The 21,198-nt window shown below is 44.1% G+C and overlaps 1 non-coding gene and 1 pseudogene across 1 annotated transcript; both read left to right on the plus strand.

Annotated features, from left to right (window-relative positions):
* Positions 1-21,198, plus strand: part of LOC142436869 (ninein-like protein) — a 91,163-nt pseudogene that overhangs the window by 24,493 nt on the left and 45,472 nt on the right.
* LOC142436870 (small nucleolar RNA SNORA84) lies at positions 3,975-4,106 on the plus strand. Its single transcript, XR_012782158.1, has one exon. It is a non-coding gene; the product is annotated as a small nucleolar RNA SNORA84 (small nucleolar RNA).

A 21,198-nucleotide genomic window follows, 5' to 3' on the forward strand; every position in this document is an offset into this window, starting at 1 on the left:
ACAAGGACAAACAATTGGAAGATGATAACTCTCTTGCAAAAGGAGTGTGTGCTGGCCCAGATCAGAGATGAAATTAGGGAATTTCTGGAAATCAACAAGAATGAGCACATGATGTACCAAAACTTATGGGACACAGCAAAGGCAGTTATCAGAGGAAGTCTCATAGCAATACATGAACACATGAAAGAGGAAGAGAGACTTATGATTGATATGCTGGCACAAAATTTACAGCAACTAAAGCTGAGTCAACAGGACAAACCTATTAATAGATTAAGAAAATAAATAATAAAAATCATGGCTGAGATTCAGAAGAGGGAAAATAAGAAAACTATGGTAAAATTAGTGCTGCTAAAAGTTGTTTCTTTGAACAGATAAATAATTGACAGGTTTTTCTTTTCTAATTTGTCATTTGTTTTTTTGTTGTTGTTTTCTTTTGTTGCTTTGTTTTGGTCCGTCATGTTTTTGGTGCATATTATTATCTCTGTAGGTCTATCTAGATAAGATAGGCAGGATAAACCATCTGGAAGACAAAACGGGACTGACAGTATTGCAGGGACATGGGTGAGGGACAGGTGGGGGAAAGGACATGTGTGTTAAAAGCCCAGGGACAAGTGAACAACAAGTGATCCAAAAATGATGGCAACGAATATGTAGGAGGCCTGGTAGGGCTTGATCAAGGGCAATGTAACCAAGAGGAATTACTGAAACCCAAATGAAGACTGAACATGATAGTGGGACAAGAGGGAAGGCAGAAATGATCACAATGATCTGCATATAACCCCCTACCTGGGGGACGTACAATAGACATGTGGGGGATGGGAGACATTGAACAGTGTAAGATATAAGAAAATAATAATAATTTATAAATAATACTTTATAAATTATCGTGAAGGCAGGAGTGTGGGGGAGGAAGGGAGAAAATGCTTAGCTGATACCAAGGGTTCAAGTAGAAAGAAAATATCTTGAGAATGATGATGATGGCAACAAATGTACAAATGTGCCCGACACAATGGATGTATGAATGGATTGTGATAAGAGTTGTATGAGCCCCAATGAAATTATTTTAAAAAATAAAAATAAATAATGAACCCTGGCTCTGGCTTGATGCTGTCAGAGGCCTAATGCCATATTTTCTATCAATAGAAGCGTTTAGATAATGAGTAAGATAACTAAATAAGCATCGAATTTGACTGTTTTACGAATAGAGCTTAGGATCTGATGCTACTCTGTTTATACTGATTTTTTTTCTGTTTATTATTATTGATATATGATTGATAGAAATGATTATTGGGAAATTTGAAAATAGAGAGCTTGTAAGCCCACTTGTTTCTCGTCATTAAAACTGGATTGTTAGATGGGTTTAGGACACACCCGCAAAGAAGGCTTTGAAAAAATAAGCTCTGAAAAGAAAAGTGTCTTCAGTGTTGAGGACATTTAAGGGTGAAGATACTTGCCAAGGGCTGTTGACAGATTGACAGGGGGAAAAAAGGGAACTCTTTGGATATTTAAATTTTGAACTCGTGGTTTTGTCAGAAGCTGGGAAAAAATCTGGAACCATGAAGAAAACTACTCTCTGGGGCTGAATATTACAGGGAGCCTGTGGGCAGGCTGAACTGCTTGCTAGGCGACCACCCAGATCCACTTGTTGAGTGGAAGTGGGCGAAATGCAGCAATAAAGAGACAGATTGAGTCTGGCCACTGACACTCATGGACCTTGTTTCAGGAACGTGAAGAGAAAACGAGAGTGGGTTGACTGGTCTGAAATTCATGATCTAGCGCAAGGGGGCTAGGCTTGTTGAAAATTTGTGACAGTGCCCATGGTCTAGAAGCGAGGTGACCAATGGGCACCATGTGGACGCTGAGTGAAGCAGCCCACATTGAGTTGACCAGAATCCGACCAGATGAAGAGATGTTTGAGCCTGTGAAGTAGAGATATTGCTGCAGACTTCATGGATAGCCTGTCCTGATTTGACTTTACTATGGATGGGGAGTTCACAAGGTTCTAACTGGGATGAAGGTTCCTCAGAACACGGCTGATGTAAGTGGGCAGTATAGAAATTTTATACCTAAAATGGAGATGATAAAGGCATGAAGTGGTTGGCTACAAACTTTCATAGGTGCTGGAATATGTACATAGGATTATAGGTTTAAGTGTGTGTTCCTTAACTGCGATGGTTAGGCATAGAATATTGTTTTGTCACTTATATAATATGTTTAAATGAGGATGGCACATACTGAATGGTACACTTATTAGTTTTATCTTGTTAGTTACAGATATGATTTTATTATTTTTTTGTTAAGAATTATGTATGGGTAAAAAGTTGTGTAAAAGTGTCAACTTGACAAAGGTTGGTCTGTGGTAGTTACATATTCTGGTGTCAACTTGTTGAGGGGTGTTGTCTAGCATGTCAATCAGGTCACAGCTTGATAACCTCATTTAGGCGTGCCACTGAGATAAATAGCTTACTGGAGGCCAGATAGATACAGATAGGTGCTTCATCCTCCTCCGGACAAGCCACATGAAGCTAGACTGATGGCAGATAGAGCCATGGAGCCACATGGAGACTCATGCCAGCCCTGAGATGTTTATAATGCCACTGGATCCACAAGACTTTCCATCCACTGGCCTGTGATCTTCCTGCATTTGGCATATTGCATGTGTTTCGTGAGTCTGAGGAGGATTTTATAGATTGGGATTGGACATATGTGCTAATATTGGATTTATGGACTTAATCTGGACTTGGGGTGAAATTTTTTCTCAATATTCAATTGCTCTTGTGTATAAAGCTTTCTCTTAACACCTATGAGTGTCTATGAATTTGTTTTTCTAATCTACCCAGACTAACAGGTCTTTCAGCACAGCAACTTGACCCATTATCCTGCTGTCATAGCCATCTACTCTTCCTGTCACGTGTATTTCTACATACAGCACACACTTGTACACATATCCACACAGTTTGGACCCATCCACTGTATACATGTACACCCACTATATATACACACCTGATACATGTAGTCAATGCTACATGTATACACCCAAACTATAGATGCGTCTGTCATACACACACACACACACTTAACTATACACACACACTATATATGCACATGATACAAGGTGGTACCCTCCCAGAACTGGAATTGTGCTGGGCAGAGTAGACCTTTCCTAATATGACTTTTTCTCCCTCTTTGAGAGCTCCGAGTTGCAGCGCCACCTGAGAAGGTTCTCTCTGGTCACAGTGAATTTTTTGTAAAAGCGGTTTCACTGGAACCTTGTTTTTCATGATGGCGAATTTAAGAGAACAGCATGCAGCTATGAAACTTTGTTTCCTCCTCAGGAAAAATGCCAAAGCAACTGTTGTGATGTTGAATACAGTTTAGAAAGACAGTGCTATGGGAAAAACTCTAAGTGTATGAGTAGTTTTCTCATTTCAAAAGAGGTGAAATGTTGATTGATGGCAAACCTCATTCTGGACGTCCATCATCTTATCGAACAGATAAAAATGTCGATTTGTAGTGCATTTGGAATTCGTTCCACCAGGTTAGACTGTTAGTCAAGCTTTCTATTAGAGGATCTGAAAAGATTTCGTAACAGTGTGCGGCAAAAACAGGCCTGATTTATGGCAGACAGGGGACTGGTTTTGCCACCATGATAATGCACCTGCTCACACAGCCATCTCAGTGTGCCAGGTTCTGGCAAAAAGCAGAATGTCTCTCTTGCCCCATGCACCTTACTCACCTGACCTTGCATTGTGTGACTTTTTTTTGTTTCCTCGAAGAAGAGGGACATGGAAGGATAACTATTTGAGGACATAGAAGAGTGAAGAAAAACACTAGGGAGGTGCTGTCAGCCATCCAAACAGATGAGTTTGAAAAATGTTTCCAAGAATTAAATTGCAGATTTTACAAATGTATCAAGTGTAATTGAGAGTACTTTGTAGGTGACAAGTTTGTTTTGTAAAAGAATTTAAATGCATGCCCCATGGTTGCTGGGCACTGTTGGGCAGATACAGCTTTCCAGCGATGGCAATGGGCCAGAGCGATCCTGGGATGCATGCATGGGGCTGTTCCTTTTCAGCAGCCTCCATAGCCCGGTCACTGGTACATGGAAAAAAATTAAATACATAGCTTTGAAAAAAATTCCAGGGTTTTTTTGAGGGGGTACCACCTACTATATGCACACAAATTGTAAGGCACACAAACTCATGCCCACCACACACACTGCTAGTGTACGTAAACATCATAAACACAGTGCCTACACATCCCTTCACTATACATTCTGTATGCATTCATGCACAGTATATTCATATACATGCACTCTCTACACACCCACACTAAATTCACTGCAGAGATATGAGTGTATACACAGTATATAATACCTTTGGGGCATAGAATGTCAAACTGAGGAGTGGGCGGATTCAGTCTTTCGTTTGTGGAGCACAAAGTCCTACCCCTCTCTTGATAGCTCTCACCTGAGAATTGCCCATTTGCACTGTCATTTTAGGGCAGAAACTGGAAGGAGGCCAGGGTGGTAGAGTCTCCTGTATTATTTCAAAGTAGAGTGTGCCATATCTTGTGTGTGTCTCCACAGTTTGGCTATAGAGTGTGATGTTTGAACATGTCATGTGGTATACCTGTTAGATAGATAGATAGATAGATAGATAGATAGATAGATAGATAGATAGATAGATAGATAACCTACTTACTAACAGGTATACTAGCTCTGTACTGATGTCATATATATATATATATATATATATGACAGCAGGAGAATCAGGTGGACATGGTATAGGGGAAACCCATTCTGAGCCTCATATTTTCTAGAGTAAGTGGCTAGAGGGTTCATAGCAGTTCCAGATGCATTTGAGTATCAGGGACTCTCCATTGATAGCCATGGTGCCCTCTTCCACCTGCAAACAGAGTAAAATACCTGCTCTAGAGTGTTGTCCAGTTGGCACGCAGAGCACCCAGCGTAGCTTAGTAAGCTCGGTGAACAAGCTCTTTCATTAGAGAATTGGTGACTCAGTGAGTACAGGCAGAGGAGGTTTCTGCTCCCTTGAGCCTGACTCAGGAAGTGTACTGCTGGGAGAAGATGAGGGATGAAGGGTGGAGAGTATAGCTAGGACAAGCCTGGTGGTCATCAGAGAAGGGACCGGAAAGAGTCCAGGATGAGCCAGAAAGAGCAAGAGGAGCATGATTTAAGCTGTGGGGCTGGACTTGAAAGGGCTAAAACATAGCTAGGTATCCTTCTATCTGGAGGCCAGCGAGCCGGTGTGTCAGAAAAGAGGAGTTAAGGGTGATTGAGCAAGGTATTGAGGGTCCCAGATCCAGATCCCAGCCAGCAAGGCAGTGAGGAGAGGGTAGCTGAAGAGCCATGAGCAGGTTGGAGCAAGGTGGTTTTTACTCTGAGGGAGGCAGGAGCACTGGATGCCTGGAGCAGAAATGTGATGACCTGAAGGCGTGGAGAACACTCATTCTTACTCCCAGGGATTCCTGACAACACATATTTACTGGAAAGGGCTCTGAGGTAGAAAAAATTTAAGGGAAATATTTCTTGCCCTTGTGGATTCATAGAATATCTGAACGTAGCAGGTCAGCTTTCCGCTTGAGAGACTTTACCATCATCGTAAGACTCCCCTAGCTTGCTTAGCTGAAAGCTGCTTGCTTCTGTATTCCCAGTAATGTGCAGTTTCACACACAGGGAAGCCCACTCTGCTTTTGGAGCCTCTTAGGAATTTCTCCATGATGGCAAGCCCCTCTTTAGGCTCTTCCTTTGTGAGGCCCTGTGTACCTTGTTCGTCATGCCAGAGAGATGCGGATAGTTCACAGGCTGCACTTACACACCCAACTCACACTCATCCTCACTGCCATTGACTCAGTGTGGACTCATAGCGACCATACAGGACACAGTAGGCCTGCCCTGGCAGTTTGCAAGCCTGTAGCTCTCTGTGGGAGTAGAAAGCCCTGTCTGCTGCCTTCTGGCCCCAGAGCAGTCATGGCTGCTTTGATGAATCACATCACTGTGCCCAGCCCTCTCACCTTTGCTAGAAAGTGAAGAGAGCGATAACTGGTGAGGTTGTTCTTGCTAGGCAGCGTGCAGGTTTGTGCAGTGGGGGACACGAGAAACAAGAGATTGGGCTGAACAGACGTGCGTGCTCACAGCACTTTCTTGGTCCCTGGTGTACAGACCACAGAGGAGAGCAGCTGCCACACGACCACTTCGTCCCTCGTGTCCATCTGCTCAGACCGGCACCTCTTCTCCGGCATCGATGACGGCACTGGGTTTGCATGCCCTGAGCAGGTGGTGGCTCTGTGGGCCCAGGAGGGCATTCAAAATGGCAAGGAGATTTTGCAGGTTTGGAAATGGATGGCCACAGCTGCTCCGCTGAGAATGGGCTGAGGGTGGGGTGGGAGCCCGAGAGGGTTACTGTGCTTGGCCTCTGCTCTCTGGCTTCCTTACTCCTGCTGCAACAGAGAATCCCAGACAGGGAAATTCTCGGGAAACTTTTCTTTTTGGCTATTAATATATAAAAATTTTAATTTTGAAAGAGCATAAATAAAATACAGAGAAAACAACAGTGATAAAAACACTCTGAAGGTAGGTTTTCATGTATTAGATACTTCCCCCTTTGCCATGCTAACCTTTCAGGCTTGTTGCTTGGACAAGGCAGCACTCCGACGGGCGTTGGAACAAGCACACTGTTGTGGTGGCATCAGAGTCAGAGAAGGTGCATGTATATAGTCAGCACTGACCACTACATAAGGGCATGCATTCTGCCAAGTCCTTTGATCAAAAAAGACCTAGGTGGGAACTGTGCCACTTGGCTCCACAGGCCAGCCTCGCATTCCTGGAAGCCATGGGGGTTTCCTGCCCATGCTCCTCCATTTCTTCTGCAACTGGCCCAGGAGAATAGCCTGGTGTAGCTCTTGCTCTTGGACTTAGTGTCACACTGTGCAGTAGTCAATTTAAAATAAATATAGCAAAGATTCATTTTTAAACATTCATTGTTTCATTCTGTATATGTGGGTGGTAAGATGCACATAACATCTCTTTTTAAGTTTATTTTTCAAAATTCTGAGAGAGAAGGAAGATTTCATTTTCTGTAATACTTTTGACCATGGCTCATGTCCTCTGATACATAATTTTTCTACCAATACAAATCATCAGTGTGTGTGTGTGTAGATAGATAAATAGATAGATAGATAGATAGATATTATGGAGATATGAAATATGTGTCAGGATTCTTTACATATATTACGTTAGGAGTCTCTCCCAGAATTCTTTTAGTTTGAAATGGTAAAAACTCAACTCCAAGTGGCATAAGAAAAAAGGAGAATGTAAAATAAAATAATAATTTATAAATTATTAAGGGTTCATGAGGAAGGGGGCAATGGGGAGGGAAGGGGAGGGAAAAAAGGAAAATGAGCTGATTCCAGGAACCCAAGCGGAAGGCGAATTTTGAGAATGACGAGGGCAACGAATGTATAAGGGTGCTTTACTCAATTGATGTATGTATGGATTGTGATAAGAGTTGTATGAGCCAAATAAAATGATTTTTTTTAAGAAAGAATGTTAGTGGCTTACAGTGGTGGGCAGTTGGCAGAGTTAATTTAGCCACTGCTCTCTGTAAGTGCCTGTATCAGTACCCTTTCATCTCTAACTGCTTCCAAATTTTCCTTTGCTATCAAGTTAATTTCAACTCATCATGATGCTAGGGGGCAGAATGGACTTACCCCTTTGGGTTTCCAAGAATTTAAATCTTTATGGGAATAGATAGCCTCTACTTTATTCCTCAGGGAAATGGGGTGGTTCAAACTGTTGACCTTGAAGTTAACATCTTATTGCATTACCCACCACACCACCAGAGCTCCTTCCAGTGCCCTTAGCCTTGGGCAAAGTCTCCTCTCTATAGCTCCATACAGCCTTTATAATTATTGGGTTTAGGTGGGGGGAAGGGCCCCTCTCTTGCTATTAATCCCCATGAAGTACTATGCATGGAGTCATATTCTTCCTCATGTGTCCCTGGCTCAGGCACAGTGGGATCTCCTATTGACAGCCTAGGAGTTGGAGTGGGGGCGGCCCCAAGAGGAAAAGTCTCAGGCAAATGGGAGAGCCAAGGAAAATGGAGTCTGGAGTCAAATTGTTGAGAGACTTAAACTCATCTTGAATGTCCCTTGGGATTTATTTCTAGAGCCTCGAATTCAGTGTGGATGAGAAGGTGAACCTTCTGGATCTGGCCTGGGCTATCGACAACAAGCTCCTGATGGTCACTGGTGTCATTCAGCAAGCGGCCCTGGCCTCCTACCACCAGGAGCTGAGCTACCTCCAGTAAGAGGCTGGGAGAGGTTGTTTCAAGGCTAGGGGTGTGGTTTGTTCTCAGGGGTCCGGGACTGGCAAGGGTCTGGGCTGCTGCCTTGCCTGCCCCCACCACCCTCTATAGGCAACTTGTGATGGGACAAGGAAAAGGGTCTCTGGTGTAGGGAGAGACGCTTTGCCTCTTCCTAATAGGGCCTAATGAGCAAGGGGCCGCCTACGGTTATTCTTGCCACAGGTCTTGCATACTTGGTGAGAGGCTTAGAAAGCCAGATCTCAAAATCCTAACCTAATCCCCTTAATAATATCCCAAGCAGCTGAATCCAACTTAAAACTTATGTGACTGACATTTTTCTTGCTATTATGGAGGTGCAAATGTTCTCCAGACCAGCCCACGGGGCCCCCAGGCTTAAGCCAATTGACTGAAAGCGCACAAAAAAAAAATTGCTTCTTAGACCTTTTCACTGAGCACAACGTGGCAGTTGGCACCGTGTTCCATTACAACAGAGCTCTGCTTTCACTCAACGGGTTATTCATGTTGTTCTGCTAAATAGATTCACAGGGACAAAAGTTGATAGTATTTTATAGAAAGATAACTTTTCCAACAGTTTTGTTGGCATATAAGTCATGTATCATACAATTCAGTGGTTTAGACATATTTTAAAAGAATTGTGTAGGCGTCACCACAATGAGTTTTAGAATATTTTCTTCATTCTGGTACCCTTTATTATTAACTCCCCATAGCCCCCAGTCTCCCCTGCCACAACCGGAAGGAGCTATTAATCTAATTGCTGTTTCTATAGATCACCTATCCCGGATTTCATATACAGAAAATCCTACAAAACAAAATAAACACCAAAAAACCTCAATTCAAAAGCAAGTCGACAATAATATAAACCAAAACGAATAAAGTCATTTAATGTCAGGATACACCATTAGAGAACCATTCTTCAAAGACTCAAAGACAAGGCTAGCCCGCACTCAACACCATCATGTTGGCTGTTTTTTGTCGTTTATGCAGACCCAGAGTTTGAGGGCCCTGCAACGGTATGTGCTTCTGTGGGAAGCTGACAGAGTAGTAGCTACATTTGACAGTGTCTCCTTCCTGTGGGCAGGGGGCAAATGAAGCAAATGGTGCAGGAGCGAGACAAGGCAAGACAGGACCTGGAGAAGGCTGAGAAGAGGAACCTGGAGTTTGTGACAGAGATGGATGACTGCCACTCTGCCATGGAACAGCTCACGGAACGCAGGATCAAGTAGGTGCCACCGAGACAGCTTCTGGGTCAGAGCCTGGCACAGTAGCCCTCTAGAATCACAGCAGCTGTCCCCAATCTGGTCCCTACACCCTGGCCAGAGGGTGGGTGAAGGACAAATAGCTGCTACCCAAGTGGCAGTGCTATAGTTCTGGTTCATTGAAGGCCTTACTTGAGCCAGTAGAAACCAGAAAATGTGACTTTTTGTTTTGTACCATCAGTCAGGGGCCTCCAGAGTAACACGGTCAGTACGATAGATGGGTGTTCATATGGGTGGAAACATGGAGGGATACACGTGATTCATTTATTTTAGAAAACTGCCTCCTGGTTGTGAGGCTTGGCAATTCTAAAATCCATCGGTCAGATGGCAGGTTGGAGACTGTCTGCAGGATGGCTACGGTCTTAAAACATCCTTCTCCTTCCAGAAACCTTAACGTCTGCTCGGAAAACCTTCAACTTATTGCATAACCCCCCCCCCCCACACACACACACACACACACACATCATGGATCATGACCTGTTTTACTGAGGACTGACAGGCTTAAATGCTAATCATATGTAATGCCCTCATAGCAATACTAAGCCAATATGTTAATAAGCAGTGGAGCCCCATGGCCTACCCAACGGCACACATGAAATTAGCTATCACAAGACTCCTTGAAAGATGAGGGTACAATAGAAGCATCAACTGAACTCTGGGTGGGGCTGGTGCAGTATGCACTGGCTTCTCATTCTATATGCCTATGGGCTGCAGACATTCGTCTCTACCCTACCTCTACTCTCTTTGCTCAATCCGTTGGACCTGCCCTCAGCTCAAGGAAGACCTTTAACTATTGTTTGTGCTTGTGATGGGTGTTATGTAAGATATTTTTTGCAAACAGCTTCAGGAGTTCAGCAGGTAGCACTCAACACAGCGAAGGTACCCCAACACCTCAGTCTTACCTCTCATCATCCTTCATACTGAACAGTCTTAGGGGGAACTCTGTATGGTATGTTTGGTGATGGCTTCAAGGCCAGAGAAAAGGATGTAAGAAAACCTAGCCACATATATATCCACACTGCATCAGGGAGAAGGTTTTTTTCACCCCTATTGAGAGAAAAGTCTTGGCCAGAGGTGGCTAAACTCAGCTAGTGATTCACCTTCCTGAATCTTTTGTTTACTGAAGGTGCTCTGCTGGAAACAGCTGAGGCTACATGAAATGATCTTCTACATTTCTCTTTCTCTCATACTGGCTCATGCCAGAAGTCAGAACACTGGCTGCCTGCTCCCTGGTCTGTCTTCCTTCACTGGTGGGCAAGATGTCTGTGGGGCATGCCCTTTTAGAATCCTGCTTCCTTGCCCCTAGCCCCTTGCCCTTTGGGTAAGCTGAGTCCTTTGGTCTCCTCATCTCTAACCTGAGAATGGTAATGAGCCCTGTCTAGCATGGAGGGATGACTAACACAATATGTCGAGCTTCCTAATTCTGATGACTGTGCATAGGCCCAATCATGTGCCTCAGGAAACAGAGAGAGTGAGAGAGACGTCATAAATGATGCAGAGTCCTGGCGTGGTGAAAAGGTTGGCCCCTTGGCACCTTGCCTCTGTGTGGGGTCATGTTCTCCTGGAAGGACCAGCAGTGAATGTGGTGTCCAGTGTCTGGTCCCTGCCTTCAGAACACTCATACTTTCTATCAAACAGGCGGCTATAAAGCCTAAAACTGTCAGTAGATATACAATCTTCCAGAAGGCCAGGCCATGTGTGACACTGGGGAGGTAGTTTAAGGAGGTGTCCCAAAAGGTACCCTCAGTCTCTCCTTTGTGGGTATTGTAGACACCTGGAGCAGGGATACTGTGGACAATTGGCCCTGCTTCGCTCAGAGTTGGAGATGGAACAAGAGCTGCTCTGGCAGCAGACCAGCATGCAGAGGGCTAGGCTGGAGGAGGACCTTGAAGCCCTGCACAGGGAGGAAGCCTGCTTGCAAGAGAGGCTATCATTGGTGCTAAAGGTATGAGGGTGCTATACAAAGAAAATGCATGTGCACAAAGCTGGGAGTACATAAAGCTTGATTTTCTCCTCACAACTGTGTTCCCTGACAATTGCCCCAGCCAGCTCTAGGGTAGTATAGCTACTTCGTGGCTATTGCCTGCAGCTCTGAGCTGGTAGATAGGGGCCAGGGAAGGTCTGCAACAGCATCTGGCACGCCTGCATCCCCAGAGACCAGGAACATATTGTGGCTTTAGCAAAAAAAAAAAAAAAAAGCCAGGACCTGAAGCTCACCTAGCAGGAGCCCCACTGTATTTCCAGGAGCTGAGAGGTTCATGGGTGTGTGCCACCCAGTCCTTACCACAGCCGGCACTTGATCCCCAGGGATTACTTCTCAGGAGAGACAGGAAGGCCCTGAATCCCTGTCTTAGTTGTGAGGCCTCTGGGGAGAGGATGGCATAGCAGGTGAGAGGCAGAAGTAGCTGAGCTGACTGTCTCGGTGGACTTTCTTCCCAGTCCTTTTTGCACTCCAGCCTGCCTGCCTTCTCCGTTTTCATCTTGGCTCCTTTTTTCTCTCCCTTTCTACCTGTCCTCCCTCCCTTGATGTCTGTCTCCCTTACTCCAGCTCCTGGCTTTTCAACCCTGCGGAGCACTCAGCAGAGCCTTACCTCTTAGTTATACACTGTGTCTCAGAAGTAATTCCACATCCTTCTGATTCGTCATTGCAGCTTTCAAGTGTCTGTAAACACTGGACTTTTCCCTGACTGGATATATGGACTGCATTGATGTTATTTCAGATCTCTTATTTAGAAGTACACCCTGAAATCATTTGTCTCTAATCTTCTTTCCTAGCTTATTGCTGTTGAGCTCTTGAAGTGGGAGAAGTAGCGGCAGTGGGAAAGCACTGGGCACTTCAGTGTCTGCATGTCTGGCTTAGGAGCTGGTCTACTAAAGAAATGTTATGGGGGCCACCACGCACCTCCTCTGGCTACACACAGAAGAGGAGACTCCAACACCAACCCAATGCCAATTGGCACAGGGCAGAAGTTAAAGATGCCTCCCCCCACCATCTTTATGCTATTCTAACGCCAACCATCCCTAACCTTCCCATAACACTCTTCTTAGCTAGATTCGGTCATTTATTTCAGTGACCACATACAATTCACAGACAATATTCACAATTATCGAGTTAATCAGGGAAATGTTAATGATACAGGTCTTTTGTCTACAATACCATGCTGATAACCACCTCTTTCTCTGGTCCCAGGCCTCTCAGTTGCATAGTCCCTTGGCTTCTGCTTTGTTCCATGGGCCAGGAAGCCTACCACTCTGCCTCGTGGTCTCAGTGTTGCTCCTTGCTCTGTCTCATGTGCTCAGTGCCAGGGCTTCTGCTGCCTCCACGACTTACGGCATGGATCTCACATGTGCCCCACTGATGGCTCTTATTTCTTGATGGACACAGGATTCTCTCTCTCTGCTACTGAGATGCCGTGCAAGGGCATCACTGTCCGACCCATCTATGAGTGTTTCACATACCCGATTTGCCTAGTCCCACCCAATTATTTGATGAGTGTTACAAAGATATGGATAGAAGAGCCCTTTGGATCATTTCACTTCACCCCGGGCTACCTTTTGGCTCTTCTAGACATTGCTCCTTTAATACATGAAGAATTGCCTCCTGCCCACTGACATCTAGGATTTGTTTTCACAGTCGTGGTGACCCTGTTAACAGTCACTCGTACTTCAGTCATATCATCAAACCAGCATCTTCTCCTCGCCTCCTTTTACCTGAGCCCATGGTGAAAAGAGGACACTCTTCAATGGGGACTTTCCCTTGACTTGTTCTTTTTCTTTTCTTTTTCATATTGATACTAATACACCCATAAAAACTGGTAAACCAGCTACTTCATTACCACTCCCTATTTTAGATATCCCATTGCTAAATTGTCAATCCCTAACAACCAGTCCTCTGAGGAGACAAGCAAATTTTTGATCAGAAGAATCTTTATTTATGATTTAAACTTTGAGCATCTGTTTCCATAAATATAATCCAATCCAGGGAAAGCCATCAAATTAGAGCAATGTATGCCAGATCATAGTGTCAACATTTATCTTGTCATTCATTTGGGTTCTGGTCAACTCAGCCCTAGAATCCAAGGTAGATCAAATAGGTACCAGTATCAAGCTTGGGAGTTCACACACACCTCCCTGTACTTTAGATTAACTGGCCAATTCATATATTCTCATCAACCCTAACTCCCCATGGCCTAGGTCCTGATCATCAGCTTTATAATTCACAACTCATGAAATCTCCCAATGTCTTCCCCTCTTCACTCACATTTTCAAACTTCAGACCAGCCAGCCCCTCTCTCTCATCTCTAGCTTCTGGGGCCAGATCAGCAGGTGCCAATAGAACATGCCAAAATGCAGGCTGTGTCATCAGTGCGGCAGTTCCACCACTCCCACCCAAGTGGACCCAAGTGTCAGCACAGTGAGCGTACTAGGCTGCCGCCAGCTCCCTTAACTTCAGTCTGTCAGGAGCCATTCTCTGAGAGGAACACACTTCTCCCTGCTAAGATGACTCTAAAGGCAGGCAGCTCAAAATTCAAAAGGCCAAACCGATTTTTCTCCTACTCATTCTTTCAGTTGTTCTGGGTGGATCTGCATGTCTTTGCAAATAAGTGCAAAAGTACTGGTAGCAAAGGTTCTGGATGAGGCTTCCATCCACACTGGTGAGAGCTTTCACTGCTCTCTCCAAACCAAACCAAACCAAACTCACTGCAGTTAAGTCAATTCTGACTCCCATTCAGCCTATAGGGCAGGGGGTAGAGCTGCCCTTGTGGGTTTCTAAGATTGTAACTCTTTACAGGAATAGAAAGCCACATCTTTCTCCCATGAAGTGTCTTGTGGTTTGAACTGCTGAACTTGCAGTTAGAAGCCCAGTGCGTAACTACTACACCAACAGGCCTCCAATACTCTACTTGGACTTAAAACAAAAACCCATTTCTTCAGGGAAAATTCCTAACTCCCCTTTTAACAAATCCAATAAAAATAGGCTGAATGTGAACATACAAGCTCTCTGTAATCATAAAACTGAGTATTTGTTTCTATCGCACATGATACCTATTTATAACACTAGTCAGGAGAAACCTCTATCCAACAGTCAGCTAAACACATAAACCCAAATACATCATCCTTTTAAAAACACTCAGTTCAATGTTCTTTTCTCCACCCAGATTATCCCATTCGTATGTCTACGGACTTGGGCCTCTGTTAGGGTACATCCAGGAAACCCTGGCCTTCTTATTAACTGTTTTGTTTAACCAGCCTGGTATTTCCTTCAGGCCACTCCAGAGCACTTTCACGCCCTTGACATCTCTTACATTTCTTTCAAGCACTGCCATTGTTTTAGGTAGGTACCATCATGTAGGTTTCGACCTTATGCATCTATGCCAGGTTCTGCAATATCCTCACAGTTTTTCCCGTTGAGCCTCCTGTTGCAGCCATGGTACCAATCGATCGCATCGAGAGCCTTCCTCTTTTTCACTGTCCCTTTGCTTTATCAGACATAATGTCTTCCCCAGGGGCTGGTCTTTCCTGACATGTCCAAAGTGTGCCCATCTTAGACTCTTAAGGTGCACTATAGCTGTATTTCTTCCAAGACAGATCATTTTGTCCTTTCAGCAGTCCATAGTAAGAATAACCAAAGTAATAATCTAAGAATCAAAATTTTCACTTCCCTTACCCTGACCTTTCTTTTGTAAAACCCCATGCTTTCATGAGCCTGGAGCCATTGCAGTTAATTCCACTCTTGACACCAACTGATGAAATGCCGTACGTCTGACCTCCTAGCTACACGAAGGGGGAGATTCCAATGCCACACCAGCCCAAGCTAATTGCCACAAGGCAGAATGCCTTGACCCTCTATCCTTTTTTTACCCTTATCTGATACCAACATCCCTCAGTTGGCACGCTACCTCTCTGTTGGGTTCAATAATGTATTGCAACGTCTTCAAAAAAATTTACAGGCAATGTTCATGGTTATAGAATTGCTTAAGGAAGCTAACCAGTTACAGAACGTTAAGGAAACAGGTTTTTTGGTCTGCATTGCCTCTTCTCACCCACGATGGTAGGCATCTCTTTCTTAGTGTTGCACCTCTGCCCTCTACCTCATGAGCTTAGCACTGCTCCTTTGCTTTGTCTTCTGTTCTCAGTGCCTTGGCCTCTGATACTTCTGGGGCCTCCACTACTTCAGGCAAGGATCTTACATGTGCTCACTCCTGGTGTTTCCATCTTGATTAACATGGAATGTTTCTGTCTGCAACTGTTATCATTCACTCTTATATACACAGTGCAATGGGAAAACCAACAAATTCCCTCAGTTAGCATTTCACATACCCTATTTGCTTGATATGGCCCCAAAATTTGGTGGGAGTTACAAAGACATGAATAGAAAAGCCATTCCAAGTAATTTCACTTCAACACAGCTGCCCTCACACCCTCCACCACTACAGGAACTCTTTCAAGGAAAAGCAGCTTGCCTCCCTGTAACACCTCTCCCTTATGGAAAGGTGAGAAAGTTACCATTGCGTCATTGCTTGCGTTATATAGCTATTAAACCACTGGCCTGAATCTTTTAGGAAAACAGTCGATTGCAGAAGGAGATCTTTGAAGTTGTGGAAAAGTAGTCAGATTCAGAGAAGCTGGTGCTGAAACTGCAGAATGACCTTGAGTTTGTGCTGAAGGACAAGGCAAGTGCTTCTGCTTATTCTGAGTCTTTCAACTAGAATCATGGTCAGTAGTGTGGGCCATGTCTTGAAAATGATACTTGGGTGATAGAACTTTGGTTTTTTTCCTTACAAAAATCCTGTAATGGAGAGAAATCTATATAATATCTTTTTCTTTCCCCTTTTCATGACAAGTCACTGTGACCTAGTGCTACCCCGCGTAGTATGGCCTCTGTACTGATAAAGCCAGGACCCACTAATAGTACTTGGGATTAGCCAGAGAGGCCAAAGGAGCACTTAGAGCGTGGTGCCATCATATGTCATCTACCCTAAGGACGTTGCTGGGAAGGGAGAAGTTGCACCAGAGACAAGGCAGAAGTGCATCCCAGCCACCACAGGCTCCGGGTCCTAAGAAAACGCTGTTGGTGGCAAGACCTTTTAAACAAGTTTGAAAGTAGGTAGACTGGATGCTTTTTTCTAGAGCTACTGGAAAGTAGAAGTTAGATTCCCAGAAGGAAAGTGAGGAGGTGGCCCCAGGAACCTGGCCCAAGAGGACCTGCCTTACCATTCTCTGTATTGTTGCTTTCTTTCTGGGTCTGACATCAGCTGGAACCAGATGGCACTGCACTCTTCTCTCAAGAACAGTTCATGGCGATCCTGAAGGAGTATGAATTCAAGTGCAGGGTATGTGCCAGGGAAGTTTGGGGGGCTGGGCCGGGGGGTTCCCTCACCATCCTCAGCTCTACTGCACTCACTCTTTTGACTGCTGTGAGCAGTCACATATTAATCTTGTATTGGGTCTTACATGCCAGCATTTTGGTTGTTGGTACCCAAACCTTCACCTTTGCTCATTCCCATCCTCTTCCCCAACCATTTCTACACTGGGGCAGGGTCAAAGCTTATGGGGAACTTAGGGTTTTCTCTAAAAGCATGACCCTCTGGCTGCATCAGCAGGTCTCTAGACCTCTTGTGCAAAAAAGTCCAAAGAACTCTACTTCTTGTCTCATTGTACCTGCTAAGAGGGTGGTGTTCAACCATTAGAATGGACAGAACTGTAGGTGACCAGTGTCTGTGTAGCTCAACCTAGCTGATGGCTATGAGAGTGGCTGAGGTTTGAGCAGGCCATGTTCAGGCCCTCCTTTTGGAGGTTGAAAGAGGAGACCACTGAGAGTATCTTCTTGAAGAGACCGGGCTTCTACGTTTAGCCTTGATTCTGCTGAAAAGCCTCTAATTTGATGACGTCTACTTGCTGCGTGTGGAAGGTCAACTTGATATCTAAAAGTGGCCTCATGTTATAGCCACAAGAATGTCCCAAGAAACCAGGCCCAGTGCTCCAGACTTGACGGCTGCTATTCTTCTACTGTATATCTTTCTTTAAAAACAAAGTTGTTGTGTGGGTGTTTTTTAATCATTTTATTGGGGGCTCTTACAACTCTTGTTACAATCTATACATCAATTGTATCTGACATATCCGTACATATATTCTGTCTTTCTTTTATAGACATTTACTTTCCATGGAGCCCTTGGGATCAGCTCCTCTTTTTTTCTCTCCCTTCTCCTCCCCCAACCCCAACCCTCGTGGCCCCTTGATACATTGTAGATTGTTAATTATTTTCAAATCTTACTCCGACCGCCATCTCCCTTCCCTTCTAGTTTCTGTTGTTCTCCCCCCTGACTGGGGGTACGGGATTATATGCTATTCATTGCTATTGGTGTCTCCTCTCTCCCCACTTCGCCCCCTTCCCCCTACCCTTTTGTTGTCTCTATTCCCATTCCTGTTCCTGGTTCCATGTGTCGTGAGTTTTATCTCTTGCCTATGCCTATGCGCATGCTCCCGTCTAGTCTAGATTGGGAAGCGGCACTGAGGTCGTGATAGCGGGGAGTGAGAAGCTGTTGAACTCATTGGAGTACAGTCCTTCATAGTACTGTGCAATTACCCTTTTGATTTTATTAGGGTTCATTGTAATGTCCCTTGTTTCATTCCTCATCCTTGCTATTGAAATTTGTTCCTTCCTTTCTTTGGTTAGGTTTTCCATGGTCTTTTGATTCTGTTAATCCTTTCAAAGATCCAGCTTTTAGCTGCATTTCTTTTTTCCATAATTTTCTTGTTTTCCCTTTCATGAATCTCAGCCCTTTTTATTTTTCTTTTGCAATTTGTAGGATTATTCTGCTGACTGCTCTAATTGGTGTAAGTTTTGTGTCAGCACATCAATCATACGTCTCTTTCTTTTTCATGTGCTTACATATTACTATCAGACTTTCTCTGATAGCGGCCTTTGCTGTCTCAAAGGTATTGGTAACTGTATTCTCATTGGTTTCTAGAAATTTTCTAATTTCATATCTTTCTGAGCCAGTAACCACTCCTTTTGCAAAAGAGAGTTATTTTTCTTACAATTTTTTCCCTTGTTTTCTTCATCATCCTTCTGTCGATTTTCAGCCTTATGTTATAGTGGTCGGAGAGAGAAGTCGGTATGGTCTCTTTATGTTTGAATTTACACAGATTCAACTTATGTCCCAGCATGTGGTCTATCTTTGAGTATGTGCCATGGGGGGCTTAAAAAGAATATGAGGGTGTTTTTGCATTTTGGTGGAGCGTTCTGAAAATATCTATCAGGTCAAGTCATTTAATCATAATGTTTAGATCTGTTGCCTCCTTGTTAAGCTTCTTTCCTTGTGATCTTTCTCAGAGAATGGTGTATTAAGGTCACCTACTATAATTGTTAGCCTGTGATTTCTTTTATCATCTTTTGGAGTGTTTGATAAATTTTGTGGACGTCGCGTTGAACATGAATATATTTATTATGTTCACTGGTTCTTCATCTACTGTTCCCTTGAACATTATATAGTGCCCCTACCCCTTATGTCTTGTTATGGCTTGTACCTTGGGAACTATTTTTACAATCTGAGGTTAGGATTGCAACCTTTGCTTTTTTTTGAATGGCCGTTTTCTTGGTATATTTTTCTTCAGCCTATTTTTGTCTGTAATCATTAGATGTGTATCCTATAGGTAGCAGCCCAAGGGGTTGTGTTTTCTAAGTCAGGCTGCTAACCTCTGCCTTTTATTGGCTGAGTTCTGTCCATTGTTATTCAGGGTTATTATATCCAGCTGTGGACTCTGTGATGTCATCTTGTACCTTTTGTGTTGAATGTTTTCCTACCTCCCTTTCTTATCAGTGTGTTGTCCATTTGTGTGTGGTTCATTCTGCCTTTCTTTGCCACTGTTATCTTGGGGGCTGTTTACTCTTTGTTTACATCTGGGTGGAGTTGTTTTATGTGGCAGTCTCTTGTTTTTGTTTGGTGAGTGATGTTTTTCTGCCCATACCGGTTAGATAAGGATCTTTTGTAGGGCTAGTTTCTTTTATCGTAGTCTTTGAGTTTTTCCTGTCTGGGAAGACTCTAACTTCTCCATCTATCTTGATAATTTGGCTGGATAGAGTATTCTTGGGTTTGTGTTATTTTCTTCAATTTCTCCTCTTCACAGTGTCCGCTGATTGGTCTCAACAGACTCTTGTTTGAGTTCCTTTATAGGTAACTGTTTCTATTTTCCCTAGCTGCTCTTATGAGTCTGTCCTTTTCCTCTAAGTTGGATAGAATAGCTGTTATATGCCTTGGTGATTTCTTCTTGGGAATTCAGTCCAGCTGGTGTTATTTTGGCCTCCTGAATAGTTGCCTAGTTTTCATTTATTAATCTGGAGAAGTTTTCCCCTAAGAATTTCTACACTATTTATTATGCCATTGACTCTTTTGTTGTGCCTTGTTCAGGTAGTTCAATTATTCAGATGTTGTTCTTCATAGCATCAAACATGGCTCTCAGCTTTTCTTCAGTTTCTTTGATTATCTTGGCTAACTGCCTTTCCCATTTGCTGAAGTCTGCCTGTTTATCCTCTAGGCCACTGGTGCAATTCTCTGCCTCATCAAGTCTTTTGGAGAAGTCTGTGAATTCACTACTGGATTTGGTTATCTTGTCCCTGAGGTCTTTTATTTCCCTTTGGTGCGTGGCCTTTATCTCCTCTATCATTTCATCCTTTTTTTATATTGCTTCCCTCATATTCTGTATAACTCCAAGCAGAAATCCTGAAGATTGCTTTCTGTTTGCAGATCAATGTCTGCTTCTACTATACATGTCATTATGTTCAGGACTTCTGGCATTGCCTTTTGTTTCTCCTGTTTTTTCATTGAGGTTTTTGTGGCTGGTTGCTGTTTGTGTTGTGTTGTTTTAGAAGAGCCTGGTGCCATTTTTCAGAAAGTCAACAAGCACTGGTCTCCTACTTTGGAAAACTCATTGGAGTGCGTCATTGAACTGCCTGCAGCTAAATGTACTAGGTCAGGCTACCACTTTTTCCTCCTGTGGTTTTACTCCTTACCTAGCCAACCCGTATCCTGTTATTTAGAGGTTACGTTGGATGGTCCTCTCATGGGACTCTGGTTGGGTGATTGTGGACTGGGGAGGATGACACTGCACTGGATGATCTTACAGGAAGCCATGGTGGTGTGGCCCACAGCGGCTTGGAACACCTCAGGGGAAGTGCGGGGGTGCTTCCTGCAGCGGGATTGCCACATAGTGTTGATGGGTGTGCCCACTTTAGTGTAGAGCACTGCAGATAACAGACGGAATTGTTCTAGTAGCAAGATCTCCCATATAGGTCACACAGATGCTCCCACAGCAGTATGGCACACTGGAGAGGGCTCACACAGAGCTGTCTTAAGTTGTGTAAAGCACGGCAGCAAGTAGGAGGAAGTTCCCTCAGCCATGTGGGACCACAGAGGACGGGGAGGGGCCCAGGGACCCTCCCAGCCACATGGTGCACCGTGGAGGGTGGTTGGGATTTCCATCATCTGCTTACAGGGCTTTGGAGGGTTGATGGGAGTTCTCCTAGATGTTTTAAGGGGAGATTCCCCCATTTGAGGTGTGGCAGAAGACAGGCAAGATTTCCCCAGCTGCTT

This window comes from Tenrec ecaudatus, unplaced genomic scaffold (genome assembly GCF_050624435.1).
Source record: "Tenrec ecaudatus isolate mTenEca1 unplaced genomic scaffold, mTenEca1.hap1 Scaffold_726, whole genome shotgun sequence".
Lineage (NCBI taxonomy): Eukaryota > Metazoa > Chordata > Mammalia > Afrosoricida > Tenrecidae > Tenrec > Tenrec ecaudatus.